This window comes from Protopterus annectens, chromosome 9.part0, assembly GCF_019279795.1.
Source record: "Protopterus annectens isolate FY-2018-M chromosome 9.part0, PAN1.0, whole genome shotgun sequence".
Lineage (NCBI taxonomy): Eukaryota > Metazoa > Chordata > Ceratodontiformes > Protopteridae > Protopterus > Protopterus annectens.
This window is the reverse complement of record NC_056743.1, coordinates 1,828,510,214-1,828,526,731: the sequence shown is the minus strand read 5'-3', so window position 1 is coordinate 1,828,526,731 and position 16,518 is coordinate 1,828,510,214.

Below are 16,518 nucleotides of genomic sequence, written 5' to 3'. Positions count from 1 at the left end.
CCTTAGTATTGGCCTGTACTTTTCTGAAGTACAGGTCAGAGTAGATGCCAAACAAGACTGAACCCTGAGGTACTCCACTTGTCACTTGTCTGGAGCTGGATTTGGAGTCAGCTACTTTTACAGTATGGGTTCTGTCAGTAAGCCAGTTGGCAACCAATTGAGTGACGTAGGGATTAATGCCCAGCTTAGTAAGTTTATCTATGATTCCAGAGTGGGGGATCATGTCAAAGGCCTTGGTGAGGTCCAGATGGGCTGTGTGGGCCACCTTACCCATGTCCATGGCTCTGGAGACTGATTTGAAGAAGTCACTCAGGTTCAGGAGACAAGATCGGCCCTTCACAAACCCAGACTGGGTGGGGTCCAGTGTTTGAAGGTTGCCAATGTCTTTGATTATAAGTTACATGATAATACATTCCATGGCCTGGCAGATCAGGCTCGTCAGACTGATGGGGCGGTAGTTCCTGGGATCCAAGGTGGATCCCCCCTTGTAGAATGGGATAACTGTAGCTGTGTGCCACTCAGTTGGCATGAAGCCTGAGGAGAGGCTATGATTAAACATGACACTTCATTGAGGTGCCAGTTCATTTTGTAGTTCATGTAGTACACAGCCCAGGATGTCATCTGGTCCCATGGATGCTGTATTCTTAGCTTTGGAGAGTGCATTTTTTACCTGTGTGGCCGTTATTACCAGAATTTGGCAATCTCCGGTATTGAGATGGGCCATTTAGGGGGTGAGAGGGGGGTGAAGTTGGCAGTGAATCGATCTGCCAGGATATTGGTAATACCCTTGGGATCAGTATATTTAATGTCATTCTGCTGTAGCTCAGAGCAGATCTGAGCATTGCCATTTAGATTCTTGACATAATTATAGAATTCCTTGTGGTTGTCTTTGGACTCTTTGGCAATTTTATTTTCGTAACTAGCTTTGTAGGATTTTATGAGGGATCTCAACTTCTTACTGAGGCTGGTAAGGGAGTGTTTTGCATCCTGGGATTTTCCTCTTTACTGCAACAGTTTCTTCCTTTTGTTGTAAAGTTTGTTTATGGCAGGGGACCACCAGATTGGCTTCCTTTTTTTGGAGGAGAGCATCTTGGTTGTATTTGGGATGGCACGATTCATGCATGAGTGGATGTGCTTGTACAGTGCCTTGCTGTAGGACTCAGCAGTTGAACTTTCAGTTCCCGTCTGCATGGGTGTCATGGAAGTTTTTCACTTCTGACTTGAGTAGCATAAAGTTGGCTTTGGAGTAGTTTTTATGGAGGTTTCCTTACTGGGGGGGTGGCATTGGGATGTGGATGTTAAGAGTGATTAGCTTATGGCCTGACCTGACCAACAAGGGGGTGAGTATAGGTGTGGAGCATTGATTTCCCATAGTGGTAATGACCAGGTCTAGGATATTGGAGCTCCTGGTGGGACAATGGATTAGTTGATCCAGGGCATTGGAATTTATGAATTCCAAGAACCGTTGGGAAAAGGAGTTGGTACCCGAGTAGTTTTCCCAGTTAATGGCAGGGTAGTTGAAATCGCACAGTATTAGGGTGTTTGGTTGTATCTTAATATTTTCCAGTATGTTTAGAAAGGTGTAGTGAGAATCTTGGAGCATGGTGGGGGATCTGTAGCAAGCTGCAATTTGGATTGCAGTCTTACATAGTGTTAGTTGCACCTGGAGAATTTTAGATGCATTGTGTTGAGCAACTACCTTGGTGGTGTGAATATCCTTGGTGAATATGGACACTCCTCCACCTTTAGTGTTTCGATCCTGGTTTGGAAGCCAAAAAGTGTGGTAAGCGTTGTAGCCTGGTATTTCAGGGGTGGTCTCTGGAGCCTTGAACCAGGTCTCAGTTACTGCACAGATATTGATGTTCTCCATTTTTAGGAGTGCCTCGAGAGAGTGCATTTTGATGTTTAGACTTCTAGCATTGAGTAGCATTACCTTCAGATTTTGCATGCTTGTACCTGTTACGGTGGTGGTTTTGTCCTTTGAACTTTGCCTAAAAATGGCACTATAGGAGTGGCAAGAGGCTTAGCCAGTAACCTGAATCCCAGGGGTGACAGGTGCAGACCATCTCCGGCAAAGCATTGTGGTCTGTCGATCATGTCGTCCCAAGCAGACAGATAGTGGATCCCCTTTGAATGACACCAGAAGCTTAGCCAATTGTTGAAGTCAATCATTTTGTCCTTATATTGTGGTATCATTGTGGGCGAAGGCAGGATGCTACTCAGGGCTAGGGTCATACCTGCCTGGGCCACATGATCCGAGAACTCTTTCATGTCTCTTTTCATGTAGTCCAGGGAGGTATGTCTCAAGTCATTAACTCCAACATGGACAATGACAAAGTCATATTTGTACTTGTTGTGGAGTGACTTGAATGCATGTGTTATGTGGCAGATCTTGGCACCCGACAGGCAGCTGACTGTAATTTTTTCCTTGTTCAGCCTGGTGAGTGGGACATCAGTGTGCTTGACTATAGCGTCACCTATGACTAAAGTGTTAGGTACATTGTCTTGCCTTAGGGGCTGTTGCTGGGTGGCACACTGGTGTTGTGAGCTATGTGACACTTTGGTTGTGATTGGTGTTTATTTGCATTTCAGCTTCTGAGGTCCTTGTTGCTTGGGCAGGTTACAGTTAAGGGCCTCCACATATGTGGATTTAGTGTTGCTATGTGTGGGTGTTAGTGATGTGGGTTTAGAAGGGCTATGTGTTGCCTGAGGTGTAGTGCGGGTGTTAACCTTTTCCTATTGACTGACTAGCACAATCTTGGGTGGAGAGAGCTTTGCTTCCAGTTTGGCTATGTAAGTGCATCTCTTACAGGTTGTAGTGTTGGGTGATAGCAGGAGAGGCTTGTCTGTGTACATGAGACAATTGCTGCATTGCCCCTGTACGCCCAGATTCACCAGCTGGACAGGAGAAATCACCGGAAGCTGACCCTTGGACATGCCTGGTTTGGTGCTTTTTTAGTAAAGTACAGGAGCTGTTTTCCCTTACCTTAGCAAGCTACTTTGCTACTTTGCAGCACTTATATATATGTATATATATATATAAGTGCTTTATAATCTCGAAATACTGAAATGTCGAATTTCAGTATCTCGAGACTATAAAGCCGAATGTTTACAATAGCGAAATATCTCGAATTCGCGGTTATGACCTTACACTACATAATGTCCGGAATTGTGTGTTGATGGTGTGCCGTGCTGTGTGTGGATCTAGGTGTTATGTCAGGTAAGTGAGTGTTTTGTAATGGTTTTGAGTGGGAGTTAGAGTGTATGTGAGTGTGCTGATAAGTTTGATGTGTGTGTGAGGGACTGGAGAATGTGCGTGTGTGAGTTTGCTTTTGTTTCCTGTTTATGCAATTTCGGAGTTAGTATATATAAGTAGGGGGTGTGGGGGGCACAGCCCCCTACATGAGGAGTGCAGGGGGGCTTGCCCCCCTGCTTATGCGTGTATGAGTTGTGTATGTGTGTAGTTTTGTTTATGTTGTGATGTGGGTTTTGTGGTGTATGTATGGTGTAGTGTATGTGGTTTGTTCGGTGTTTTAATTTTCACGGTTTTGAGTTCGGGGTTTTGCTGTTTCAGTGTTTTGTGGATTCAGTTTCATAGTCTCGAGATACTGAAATTCGATATTTCAGTATTTCAAGATTATGAAGTGAATCCATATACATATATATATATATATATATATACATATATATATATATTTTTTTTTTTCTTTATATATATGTATATATATATTTTTTTCTTTATATATATGTGTGTATGTATATATATATATATATATATATATATATATATATATATATATATATATATATATATATGCATTTCCATACATATATTCATGTGTATATACACAAAACCTGACTGATTCTACAGAATGTTTTCCCTACTGTTGAATGACTCTACTGCATGATATGTTTGAAAAAGCATCCACAATCCTTATAACTCAGATGATGTAGTGGTACAATGCTCTGACTATGGTATATAGGCCTTCGGGTTTGAGACTTCATAGCTTTTATTATTTTGTTGGTAGGCAGAACAGTAGCTGATGGAGACAGATTGATTAAAGCAGTTTTCAGCAGTTGTAAGCAGGTTTGCACAATTCTAAGTGATGTCAACATAAGGTTAAACGTATAGATGCTTAATCTGTGTTGGCTTCACTTAGCATTGGGCAAACTCACTTACTACCGCTTACTCACACTTACACCCATGCTAATTTCTTTAAAAGAAAAGAAAAAGGGGTGATAGGAAAGTGGTGAAAAAAGGGCATGCAGAGGGAAAAACAATGTGAAAGATAGCTAGGGATATGCAGGATGGGTGTAGGGAAGGTCCATAGCTGTCCATTTCTTATACAGCTACAGCTGTGCATTTGTACAGAATTTGGAGGTGAATTTGGACACTCAAACCCCAGAGACAGGGGTGAGGACAACATAAATGTGTTGTCAAGCCAATTGGACTGGATTACGTGTCCAGTGGACATCTGTGAAAAATGGACAGCTATGTATAGGGCAATATTTTTTTGGAGACAGATGCCCTTTCCTTTATTTTAAGCTGAGAGTGGGATGTTGGCGAAGGATTCTAGGTACATCTGGGGAGGTAGGTTAGGTAGGGAGACAGACAAGATAGACAAGATAGCAGACAGGGGCAGTATATAACACATGAGGGGGTAAACATATTTGACGGGGAGGGTGGTTGGAATCCAAAGCCCATGGGCCCCCATATGGTTACAGTGGGACTGAGATCACCACCCATGGGCAGTCACCACTGGCCCCAAAGGTGGCTGTGATAGTGGCTGGACAGGAGGTGCGGCCTGCCCCTCAAGGTGCACCAGGTGGCCCTCAGTCTGGCACAGCTGCTCTCCAAACTTGGATTGAAGGGTGCTGTGCACCAAAATCCCAATCTGACTGCAGGTGAAGGCCTCCTGTCCATGCCCACGCATGGGGGGGCAGGCCCTGGCTCCTGAGGCAGTTCCTCCTGAAGGTGGTGCAGATACAGCAGATGAGGGAGATCCGGGTTGGGTCCCATGAGGTGTGACAGATAGTTCTGCTGGGATATGCCTTCAAAAATGTACTATGGTGTTGAGGTTTTACAAAATATGTTGGTTAGTTATGAACAACGCATTTCAAGATTAGTTATAAAAGAGTGAATGAGGTTCCAATTAACCCCATAAAACAGATTTGAAACAGTTGCATAGCAAACAGAACACATGCATAAATGGAACAACAGCATGCATTGTAACAGCATGCCAGTAAGATTGATGGCAACAGGCCACCAACAATAGTATTTGAATGAGATATGCTAACATGCAAGCAATCAAACATATTATCAATAATATAACACAAGTCCCAACATTGGGTTGGAGCACAACATACCTGTAGTATATGAGTAATAATTATTGATGCAAATGAGGGGGGACAGAAAAAACATGAACAACTGTTTATGCTTCTATTTTCCACAACAGTACTGTTCAATACTCTATGGGTCTGCCCTCACTTTACATCTACCTATGGTCATAGCTTCTGTAGTACAAACATACCTATTTAGCTGTCAGCCTGGAATGGTATGAGGCAAACTGTGACAACTCTGGGTACATGACTAGAGGGGACTCGTACATGTCAGGGTTAAATATCTGGCACAGGAGTGGTACCCTGAACTGCTGTTATGTGAGTGTGCTACAGGCATATGTCAGGTGGTTTCCTATCTGTGTCCAGGATTATCTGCAGCACTGACCACTAGCCGTGACAGCAGGACACTTGATAGGCATGTTTCAGAAACTTACCTTACATCCTATTAGAGCATGAAATCTGGACAAAGCCATACATACAAATGGGACAAAGGCCCATAAATATAGAAAATTTTTAGATATTGGTCTTACAGACTTAGAAAGGTGATGAAATCACAGGTATTGCATTTGCATGGCTTTTCTGATGGATATGACATCTGATACTTGTATATGTCTATCATTATTTTCTAACTTCAGTCTATAATGGTTTGCCACTGATTTGCCATGTCACCACTACTTTATGTAAAATGGACCACAAATCTGAGACAAATATCTGGACTTTCGGTGAATATCTATACAGCTGAGAGGTATGATTTGGGAAGAGTGCATATTTTATGTACCTACCCTGCTGTCATTTGCAGGCATGTGGTGGGACAATTGAACAGTTGTACACATTTTATTAGTATACCCTTCATACAGCTACTGGCAACATTTACTTACCTGTAAAACCTGTGGGGAAAATTTCTGTTAACACTAGCTGACTGTTTTTACATTTATTCCTGATTCCTTGTGTGTAGATATGCACATATCTTAGTACAACTACCTGGACTTGAACCATGTCTGGGTGTGCAAAAGTAACAACTAAGCTATTTTACATCACTACTGGGGAACTGCTGTTTCTTGTTTCAGTGGTTTCTGCCTAATAGTCTATTGGTTAGACAGTCTAAACTTGTAATTCTGTGATGCATGCATGACATATAGTTAATGTACTGTGCATTACTCATTTGGATTAATACAACCTGGAAAGCAAAGGTTAACACAAAATGCTGGATGGAACACACTTTTAAACTTGACATATTACTATTCAGAGTTCAGAGCTTAGTGCAGTATATATTTCATATTTCTTTTATATCTCATTTTACAGATACACCATCTATGGTTTCTCCTGACATGCTGTCACAGCCATATTTGCTGTGAAGAACCTGTATGCATTGCATATATATATATCTACAACAACATACCAGAATAAACACAACAGTTTTTTAAAGGTCTTTATTGGACTTCAATATTTGTCAGTCATACTTTTTTATTTATTCAGTTCATACAGTAACAGTTTACCTACTAGAAGTAAGCAATGTACTACTTCTTAGCTATTTTAACTAAATACTGCAAACTAGATTTGTACTCACCAGTCTGTCGGTCTTCCACATTACAGCTATTGGGGAGAAAAACACACATTATGCATATCTGTGTATCACATTCTCAGGCTAGTATTTGCTACAAGCTACTTGATAGTGACACTTACACACTACTAGAGCATTCTGGGCCCATCCATCTTAGATCCACTGGTCCATGAGCACCCCCCTTCCTACACTTTAGGTCAGTGTAGTGGTGCCATACCTGTTCACCAGTCTGGAGAATGCCAGTAGCACTGGTAAGGTAATGTGCAAGATAGTCCCAGGACTCAGCTTTGTATAGGGAACCCTGGTACTGACCCTGCAGCAGTCTCTCCTCATGGTTTTTAACAAGGAGTCCAGCCATGACCCTGGACTCCCGAATGCTCCAGCATTGCATCCAATAGCACGCTCCCTGTCCTACACCAGCCACTGTATCTGCACAGATGGACTATAACAGATTATGCAGTATTCCTGTCTGCACAGTTTAAATAGTGCGATATTCCCACCCTTGGCTGTAATTGGACTATTTTGAAAAGGTTAAGCTCCACTAAGCAGTGTGCAAATCCGCTGAGCCAGTTTTAACACTGCTTACAGGAGAAGTTGTTGAGCATTGTTTAACTGTGCACATATCCACTTAGCTGAGCTACCTACTGCTTACCACTCACATCTTAGCAAAGGTTATACTTGCTAAGCATAGCTGAGCATTGCTAACCATTGCTCACTTTTAATTATTTCAATATATCAGAGGACTGATTTCATTTAAGTGTATATCATATACTTTACATGACATTCCTCTATGTGCTTTCCTTACATTGGCAAGGGGTGTGACTATATTGTATGGGGTATCTGTGTGTATATGGGTAGTTTCGTATGTTATATGCACTTACACTTGTACTGTACAGCAGCTACACTACCCTGGTTGGCAAAACCCAGTTCCTATGTAATTTAAATTTACAAAAATAATTGTAACACTACTTTCCCATATAAGAATAACTTGCCTGTCTTGGTACTCAAACCATGAGCACCTGCATGTAAAGCTGGGAATCTAACCTCTACACTATCTCAGCTTTGAAGTTTCACCTGTATATTTGTATTTCTCTCCTATAGGATGTTTAAGCTATGGTAAGCGGTGGGCCATAAAGTGCACACCCGCTTAGCTACAATTAAGCATTCCTTAGCCTAGAAAAAATATAATATTATCGTTATGTTATTATTTTATATAAGTGAGTATTGTGGTGTTCTAACACATCACTGAGGACTACAATCGGGAAATAATGGTATTCATTTGGCTTTCAAGCTTCTATCCTTCAGTGATTCCTGCTAATACATATCCTGTTTTCTATCATCTTTCCAAGTGTGTGAGGGCAGTTTTTCAGAAGTGTCCCTATTTTATTGTTTTTCCCCCCATTATTTGTGCCTTTGTCCACATGGACTGCTTTCAGGGAATACTGGCATACATTTGCTTTAAGACTTATACCCTTTGGTAATTCATGCTAATGCATGACCTGTTTTCTATCAACTTTCTAAGTTTGTGAGGGAAATATGTGTGTGTTGTGTCCCTTTTCAAGGATTTATGCCCCATTATTTCTGCATTTGCACACATTTCCTGCTTTAGCAGGTTGTGGAGGTGTCATATGGCACTTTTGCAATGCAAGGGGTGTGTCACAGAACCTGTCACACATCCCCTGCATTGCTTTCCTGAGGCCGTGTGTATTTCAGTGTCTGCAGGCGCTGAAATGATCATTTATTTCATTTCAGTATCAGTGGACACTAAAATACTGGCATAATATTAGTGCAATTCTCTAATATTATGCCAGATCTTATTAGAAAGTGCCGTACAGCACTTTTTGAGTGCAGTGGGTGAGTTCATTGTCCATGTACTACTTGAATACACCACCTGCACTCATTCACAATTTGTGTCTGTATAAATTGAACAGCAGTGTGCCTTCATGAATATGCAAGGTGCACTGCTGTGCTATACGGACGCAAATCACTCTGTACAAGAATAGTGCTATTCTTGCACAAAGTTTATTGAATCCCAGTGAGGATTTATGATGAACAGACCAGAAATATGAGCCACACATGTAGACATTCAGCGACACTCTGCACAATTTAGATGTATGTTCTGTAGGAGTTGCCACTGTGCTATACAGGTGAACAGCAATTATGTGTACAAGGGTGCATTGTGTGCTACTTCAAGGCCCATCACCTACTAACACTACTCACATATCACAGAGGTGTATATAAGTGGTAGCATTAAGTGGAAAGGGCTGCACTGCATGATGTTGAGGGCCTGTCCATTTTGTGTATGTAGTGGTCTGAATCTGTTATGAATATTACCAGTTGGCTATTGTGAGGTCTTTGTAATGCCTGTCTGCCACCTAACCTGTGTGTGTGTGTGTGTGTGTGTGTGTGTGTGTGTGTGTGTGTGTGTGTGTGTGTGTGTGTGTGTGTGTGTGTGTGTGTGTGTGTGTGTGTGTGTGTGTGTGTGTGTCTGTGAGTAGCAGCAAACAGTATAGTGCAGGTATTAATTTACACATGTTGTCTTTCCCCCACAGGTCATCATGGTGGTCACAGTCCCTCCTCCCACTTAGAATCTGATGTCAGTGTCTCTGCAGACTCTGGCAATGATGATGGTCATATTCAGGCACAGGAGGTATTGTCAGGGGCTGAATATGTGCCAACAGTTGGCATCCCACAGTCATTTCCCTGCACACAGTCACAATGCCTACACATGCCCTGTCCCCAGCAGCCACAGATGATGGACAGTTGGCAGGTGGTGGCATGGAACAGGCTAGTATGGTGACTATGGCAGGTGTGAGTGTAGACACTGGCTATAGCCAGAGTACAGGCGAGGTCCCACACAGGTGGATGGACAGGGGTGCTCGCAGGAGGACTGCTGCTCATCAAGCTGCTGTCGCAAGTCCAACAGCAGATGTCACCAGACGCATGTTTCTGGCTGTCATGGATGCACAGACATGTGAATGCAACACTAGACAAATACTCAGCGTGGTGGATGCAACTTTTCCTGGTTAACGTGGTGACATAGTGACCTTATTGAGGCCATATGCCAAAATACTGAGGTCATAAATAGATCATGGGGTGAGACCTTGGCAATCCTCGACCGTGTCATGTCTGTACTAGAGCATGTGGTGGGAGATGGGCTTTAGCCATGTGGGTGTAGATCAGCATCAACATCAACTGAGAGTCTGTGGGGCCATGAACCTTCACATTCTCATAGTGACAGTGACACCAGTACTACCGAAGGCAGGTTGCTGTCCACATCACAACGGAGCAGGCCATGGACACATGGTCCTGGCTGGTCCTGTCAGGGGCATGGATCCAGCAGACAGCAGTCACCATGAGGACGAAGTACTGCATCTGGCCTTGGTTCTGGTGGTGCCAGTGAGACCCCTGACAGGAAAAGTTCATGTGTCCATGGCCGGAGATGGTGAACTGGACACCCTGCCTTATATGGTCCAAAGCTGTCCAACATACCCCTGTGTAGGGCAGCCATACGGTGTGACTGTGTGCATACATACAAACACACACATATCTGTATCACAGGCAGGTCACCTTCAGACACACACACAGCACCTCTGCACAGCCCATCTATAGCATACCCCTCCAAACACTCACACATGGATGTCAACTGTATGGCCTAGCCTAGGCCTCTGGCAAACCCACACCACACCCTGTGCATATGATGATACCTGTGCCACATCCCTGTCATCCATACCATTTATGCAGGTACAGGCTAATATGGGTCTGATGCACAGGGTGAATATAGTATAGTGTAGCTATGTAATACTGTGTAAGGTGCTGTCTGCTTGCATTTGTTATGGGTACACATAAAAGTGTATGTACTTTGTTAACCATGCTGCATTATTGCTGTTATTACCACTGACTGAATGTAGTCTGACATGCTGTATTCTGTTTGTGTTCCAGGTGTCTGTGTGCCTGTAGGCTGTGGCCCTGCAGACATTACCAATGTGGAGTATGTCAAAGTGGAAATACACAGACCATTTCATAGCCAAGGTACAGATTTATATGTACATTTACCAGGTGTGTATGCATGCAACCATGTGTGATGAACATTGCTGTCAGAAAGTGTGACCTTGTGTACACACCCCTTGTCACAGACAGGTAGCCTTCAGACATGTCACCTCAGTGTTGTGTAGTACCACAGACCCATGCATATGGAAAAGGTTACTGGAGTACCGTCAGTAGGTCCCTCACAAGCTTAGCCATTAGATTGACCGTAACAGATTCATGTGTCAGCCCCTGTTGCCCCTGCCATTTCTTTCCCATACACTCAACCATGATGCAGTTGATGAGGGCATGCATGGTACTGTGTATGACAGGTTTGTGGTATGTATTCCTGAGTTCACATGGTGGAAAAGGAAGACAAAATGGTATATCCTTTGCATACGCACAGTAAAGACTGACACAAGGGATGTGCATACAGTAACACAAACACAGATGGTAATAGATGAGAGTGCTACAGAATCCTGAAAGTACAAAATCCTGAAGACCAAAATCCTGAGACCAAAATCCTGAAAGTTCAAAATCCTGAAAACTCAAAATACTGAAAACTCAAAATCCTGAAAACACACAGGATACCAACACTTATTATATTCCAGCACAAGTACATACAGAAAGAAATAAAACACAAACTATATTACTGTTCTACAAGTATAATCAGGGGAAAGCCCCCCTGTACGCCCCACACCCCCTGCTACTTAAATATATCAACTCTAAGATTGCACTTGGTGTAGTGAAGTGCAATCTCGGAGTTGATACATTTAAGTAGCAGCAGCAGCTGTTGTGAAATAGGGCAATGTGAAATGTACTGATTGGGAACAGCCTCCTAATACTTAGACCTACGGACACACACACAGGAAGGTGATGTGATATTATACACCCAACCATATTACTATTACACAATGTGGGTCACCTTTTATGCTGGCATGTGCAACTGTTTACAACTGCATACCTCTCAAATGTACAGATTTATGCAGAATGTTTTAGCGCTGTGGTGGAAAGTTACGGGTTGGGTTCAGGTAAGTGTGCGATTGTTTTTACATTAGGGAAGGGTTAAGTGAGTTAGGGTTAGGGCGCAGGTTAGGCGTGTGTGAGATAGTGCCAGACTTTAGGGTTACGGGTGGTTTAAGTGAGTTAGGGTTAGGGCGCGGGTTAGGTGAGTGTGTGATAGTGATGGACCTTAGTGTTAGGGTTTGGGTTAAGGTAAGTGGGTAGATAGTAGTGTCTTTGTACTGGCATATTAGCATTATTTGTATTCTGTGTGTTTTCAGGCTTTTGAGTTTCAGGCTTTTGAGTTTTCAAGCTTTTGAGTTTTCAGGCTTTTGGTTTCAGGCTTATGAATTTCGAGCTTGTGATCACTCAGACTTCTGAAGGTGAACTATATATATATATATATATATATATATATATATATATATATATATATATATATATATATATATATCACTGTTGGTCTCTCACTTCCTCACATCTATGTGTGTGTGTATGCTTGACATATGTTATCTGTTTCCCATATACATGTCTGTGTATCTCGCGCAACAGATGCAGATATATCACATATGGGTCACCTGCAGCTAGCTGAGGGCAATCCTGTCTGATGTGTGTGTTGGGGACAGTTCAGGTGTACATAGCTGTCTGTATGCACAGACATATATACACAATAAAGTCATATAGTCCGATGTGGGTTCCAACATGTCCTGTGACTCTCTTAAGTGTAGGAGCATGCCCAGTGTGACCTTCTATAGTTAGATTTGGACTCCATTCCAGAGATAGGTGTACTCCAGTCCAGGGTTTTTGTGTGCTACAGACATACCTCTCAGGAGTACACAGGACTTTCCTCAGGGTACTGGATTTATTTAGCAGACATCTTCTGACATATCTGTAGTCTGACACTGCAATGTATTGTCATTACCTAGTGGCAGACATCCTCAGATCATCAAAGTGCTTTACCAGAGGAATACTAGTTGTATGATGCATAGACCAATATTATGAGGGTAGCTATGTAAATTCTTGCCCAACAAGGCCATTTGTGAGGTATGGCTACAGCCACTTGAGTGATGATGTGCTGTGTAAACAGTCCAGCAACTTTTTGATATATTGGCTGAGGATCTCCTGCTTGTGTGGTATCTTTCTAACCTGAGATGTCATATCCTTGTGTGAGCAAACCTCTCACCTGCACATTTTTTGGCAGGTTGTCCAGGTGTTTGGTTAGAAGTTTCATCCTGTCTATGTAAACTTTTGTTTTTATGGCAAGTTAGTTATATATAATTGAAGAGTGATGTTACAAAATAACACAGACATTACTGTTTCAGACTACATAACCTTCAGACAATTCCCGCTATTGCAAACCCCCCACTCTACCAACTTTCTCAGTATGTAAGGGCGATATTACAACACATGCCTATCACTGTGCCTTTGTTCCACTTTTATTTCTGCTCTTGTCCAGACGTCTTGCTGTCAGAGGTTGGGAGTTATGGGTGTGGGTACAGAATGCATTCTACTGTGCAGGCATGTCCATTATATGTAATAGCAAACATAAGAGAAAAGGATTATTGAAAATAACCATTGGCAACAGTACCAAAAAGTACTATATTAACAAAGGACTTAGCACCTCAACTACACATCCTTCAAGATGTCCATTATATTTGTAGTATATTCCACATAGCACTGTGACTTCCAGTTATGTCAGTGGCAGAGCAGTGAGTGTCACTGACATGCATAACAGTTGGCAATGCAGTTATCTGCACATGGCCCTGTCAGCGATGGCGCTGTACCTAGGGCACTGCAAGACCACTGCCAGGAGAACATGCTGGCCAGATCCTGATAGTATTAACCACACATACACATAGCTCATTGATCCCTGCATATTGTGGACAGGCAACATGTTTTCATGTGTATTGGTACAGCCCTGCCAATATGTGATGTGCTGTTATTTCACTTCAAACATACATGTTACTTGCATTTCTGTGGGTATATGGTGAGGGCACACCTGTCAACTGTACACATTTGCACAGACTGTGTTGATATTTGCTTTACATTTTGGTTCCATTTACCATACTATTGTGCCCTGTCTTGGGGACTAGAGGCATAGAGGAGCACAGGTCAGATTGTAATGGCATACATTTGAGTTTCAGACTTCTAACCCTTCATAGCCTTACTGCAACCGTGAGTCCTGCTGTGCTATCACTGTGTGAGTCTGTAAGGGGGTAATTCAACACTCCCATCATTTGTGTGCCTTTACTAGACATTTTTCTCTGGTTTTCATCAGCTGACTTGCTGTGTGGGTGTGAAGAGTGGGTATGGGACCCCCACACTGAGATCCATGCCTTTGATCTATGAACCCCCCCAGTTAGTTGTCCCTACACATATACTGCAGTGGGATTTGCCACCTTGGGTACTACTTCATAGTGTGGGGATGCCAGTTTTGGGCAGACATTTCCTGGTGTCCCACATAGCTGTCAGTTGTCTGATGCTATCCCAGTTGGCCACCCCATTCCCTTGCATGCATTCAGCATTTCCATAGATATCCTACCAAAACATACTAATCCATTCATTTATTGTTAAGAAGACTGACTTACCTTCTGCCTGTGGCAGGTATGAGGATGGTACTTGAGGGCCACCTATATTGGATGCACACAGTACACTGCCTATACATGGTAAGTTATAGGTAATGTAATATGTGTGTGTCATCCATCTTACTGTGTGTGTGTGTGTGATTCAGAGAGAGCTGTCAGTCCCTGGAGTCACTACAGTGTCAGTATGTGTGCTATGCATTACCTCTTTGCCTAGGCCTGAGCAAACTGGGAATGCCTCCATCTGCCTACAGGAGCAGGCTCAGGGGCCTCCTTCTCTGAGTCCCTCTGTGCCTGTGGGGACCTTGGCAATGGTGGTGGGCTGTGTGACCCTTCCCTTTGCTGTTCCTGCTGCAGCTGTTTCCACAAGATCATATTGTGTAGCATGGCACATACTATGAACATGTGTGGTGCACATGGTGCTGGAGTGTACTGCAAGGCTTCACCAGATATGTCAAGGCAGTGAAACCGTGACATGAGCATCCCAAGCACATGCTCTGTAATGATCCTGGTTTGTGCATGTGCCTCATTATGGTGTTCTTGTGTGGGTGTGTGTGCATTTCTGATGGGTGTCATCATCCACGGCTCCAGTGCATAGCCAGCATTCCCCACCAGATGGCCTTATGGGATGCCCCCACTGGCAAATGCCTGGTACAGCTGTGATAAATGCCAGATGCTGGAGCCGTGATAGCTTCCAGGGCTGCCAGCACACACATTCATGATAATGCCCTGGGCATTGCACATAGCCTGGCAGTTGATGGAAGGGAATCTCTTGCAGTTTTTGTAGACCCTACCCAGTTCACTGGGTGATGCTTTGCTGTGGATGTGCGTGCAGTCTATCGAACCCAGTACTTCTGGGTATTCTGCTAGATGGTGGAAGAGATGCATATTGCTGGTCCTCTTCCTCACGTGTGTTGGGGAAGTAAATGTGCTCACCGGCATGTGATAGCATGGCATCCAGTAACTGGTGGAATACCCTGTATTTAGATGCCTGTGAGACCCCCATGATGCCCCCAGGGGGTCTTTGGAAAGTACCTGTAGCAAGTATTCTTAAGGATACACATACCTTGGTATCCACTGGGATGGGCTCCTCTCTTTTGGCTCTAGGTCTGAATTGAGGCTGGCACAGCTTGATGATTTGCTGAAGTATGTCTCTGTACACCATGTAACTCTGTACTGTCTCCTGATCATGTAGCCCCTGTTAAGTTACCCTGGGTCTGAACACTATTCTCCTCTTCCTCTGTCTGTTGCAGTTGTCAGCATTATCCTCCTTTCCACCCTCAGCCTCTAGCACATACTGATGGATCAAAGCAATGGCAGCCCCTAACATTTTTCCAGTTAAAATTCCCCCACATGTGCACCAATGGCGCAGACTTTGTGGGAAAAAGAGACTGTAAGGGGTTTGCATAGTTTATACTGTTGTGCTGCAGATGCTGCGATTGGCTGACTATGATGCATTCCACCTGCTAGCTATGTAATTTATTCTTGATTGCTTTTATTCTGCTATTTTCCTTTTTTTTCTTTTTTTTCCCTTCCCATTTCTACCCCTTTTAAGCCCCGAGGCATGCCACACAAACCCTTTGCCAAATGTAAACAGTCCTATTTCTGGATTTTATTTTTGTTTGTTTTGTTTTAGACATGGTGGGTGCCACGCAAACCCATTAAACTAATGTAAACATGAAGAAATGGCCCTCCCTGGATGCGAACATGCTCTTCATTTCATGGAATAAGTCAATACAGCCAAAGACACACCTCCTTGCTTAGCTGTACTTTGGTAAGCTTTTCTGGGGGCCATAGGGCTCCAATGTGCTTACATCATGCATGACATACCCCGTTTTCATGTCTGTTGCTTCTCCTGCTTACATGATCATGTTATAGTACCTACACGGTTAGGTGCAGTTTGGCACTTAGAATATTTTTGTGATTCAGTAAATTTCCCCTCATTTGCAAACCCAACTGACTTAGTCCGTAGTTACTGCACTACCCCCAGAGAATTTCCCCTTAACA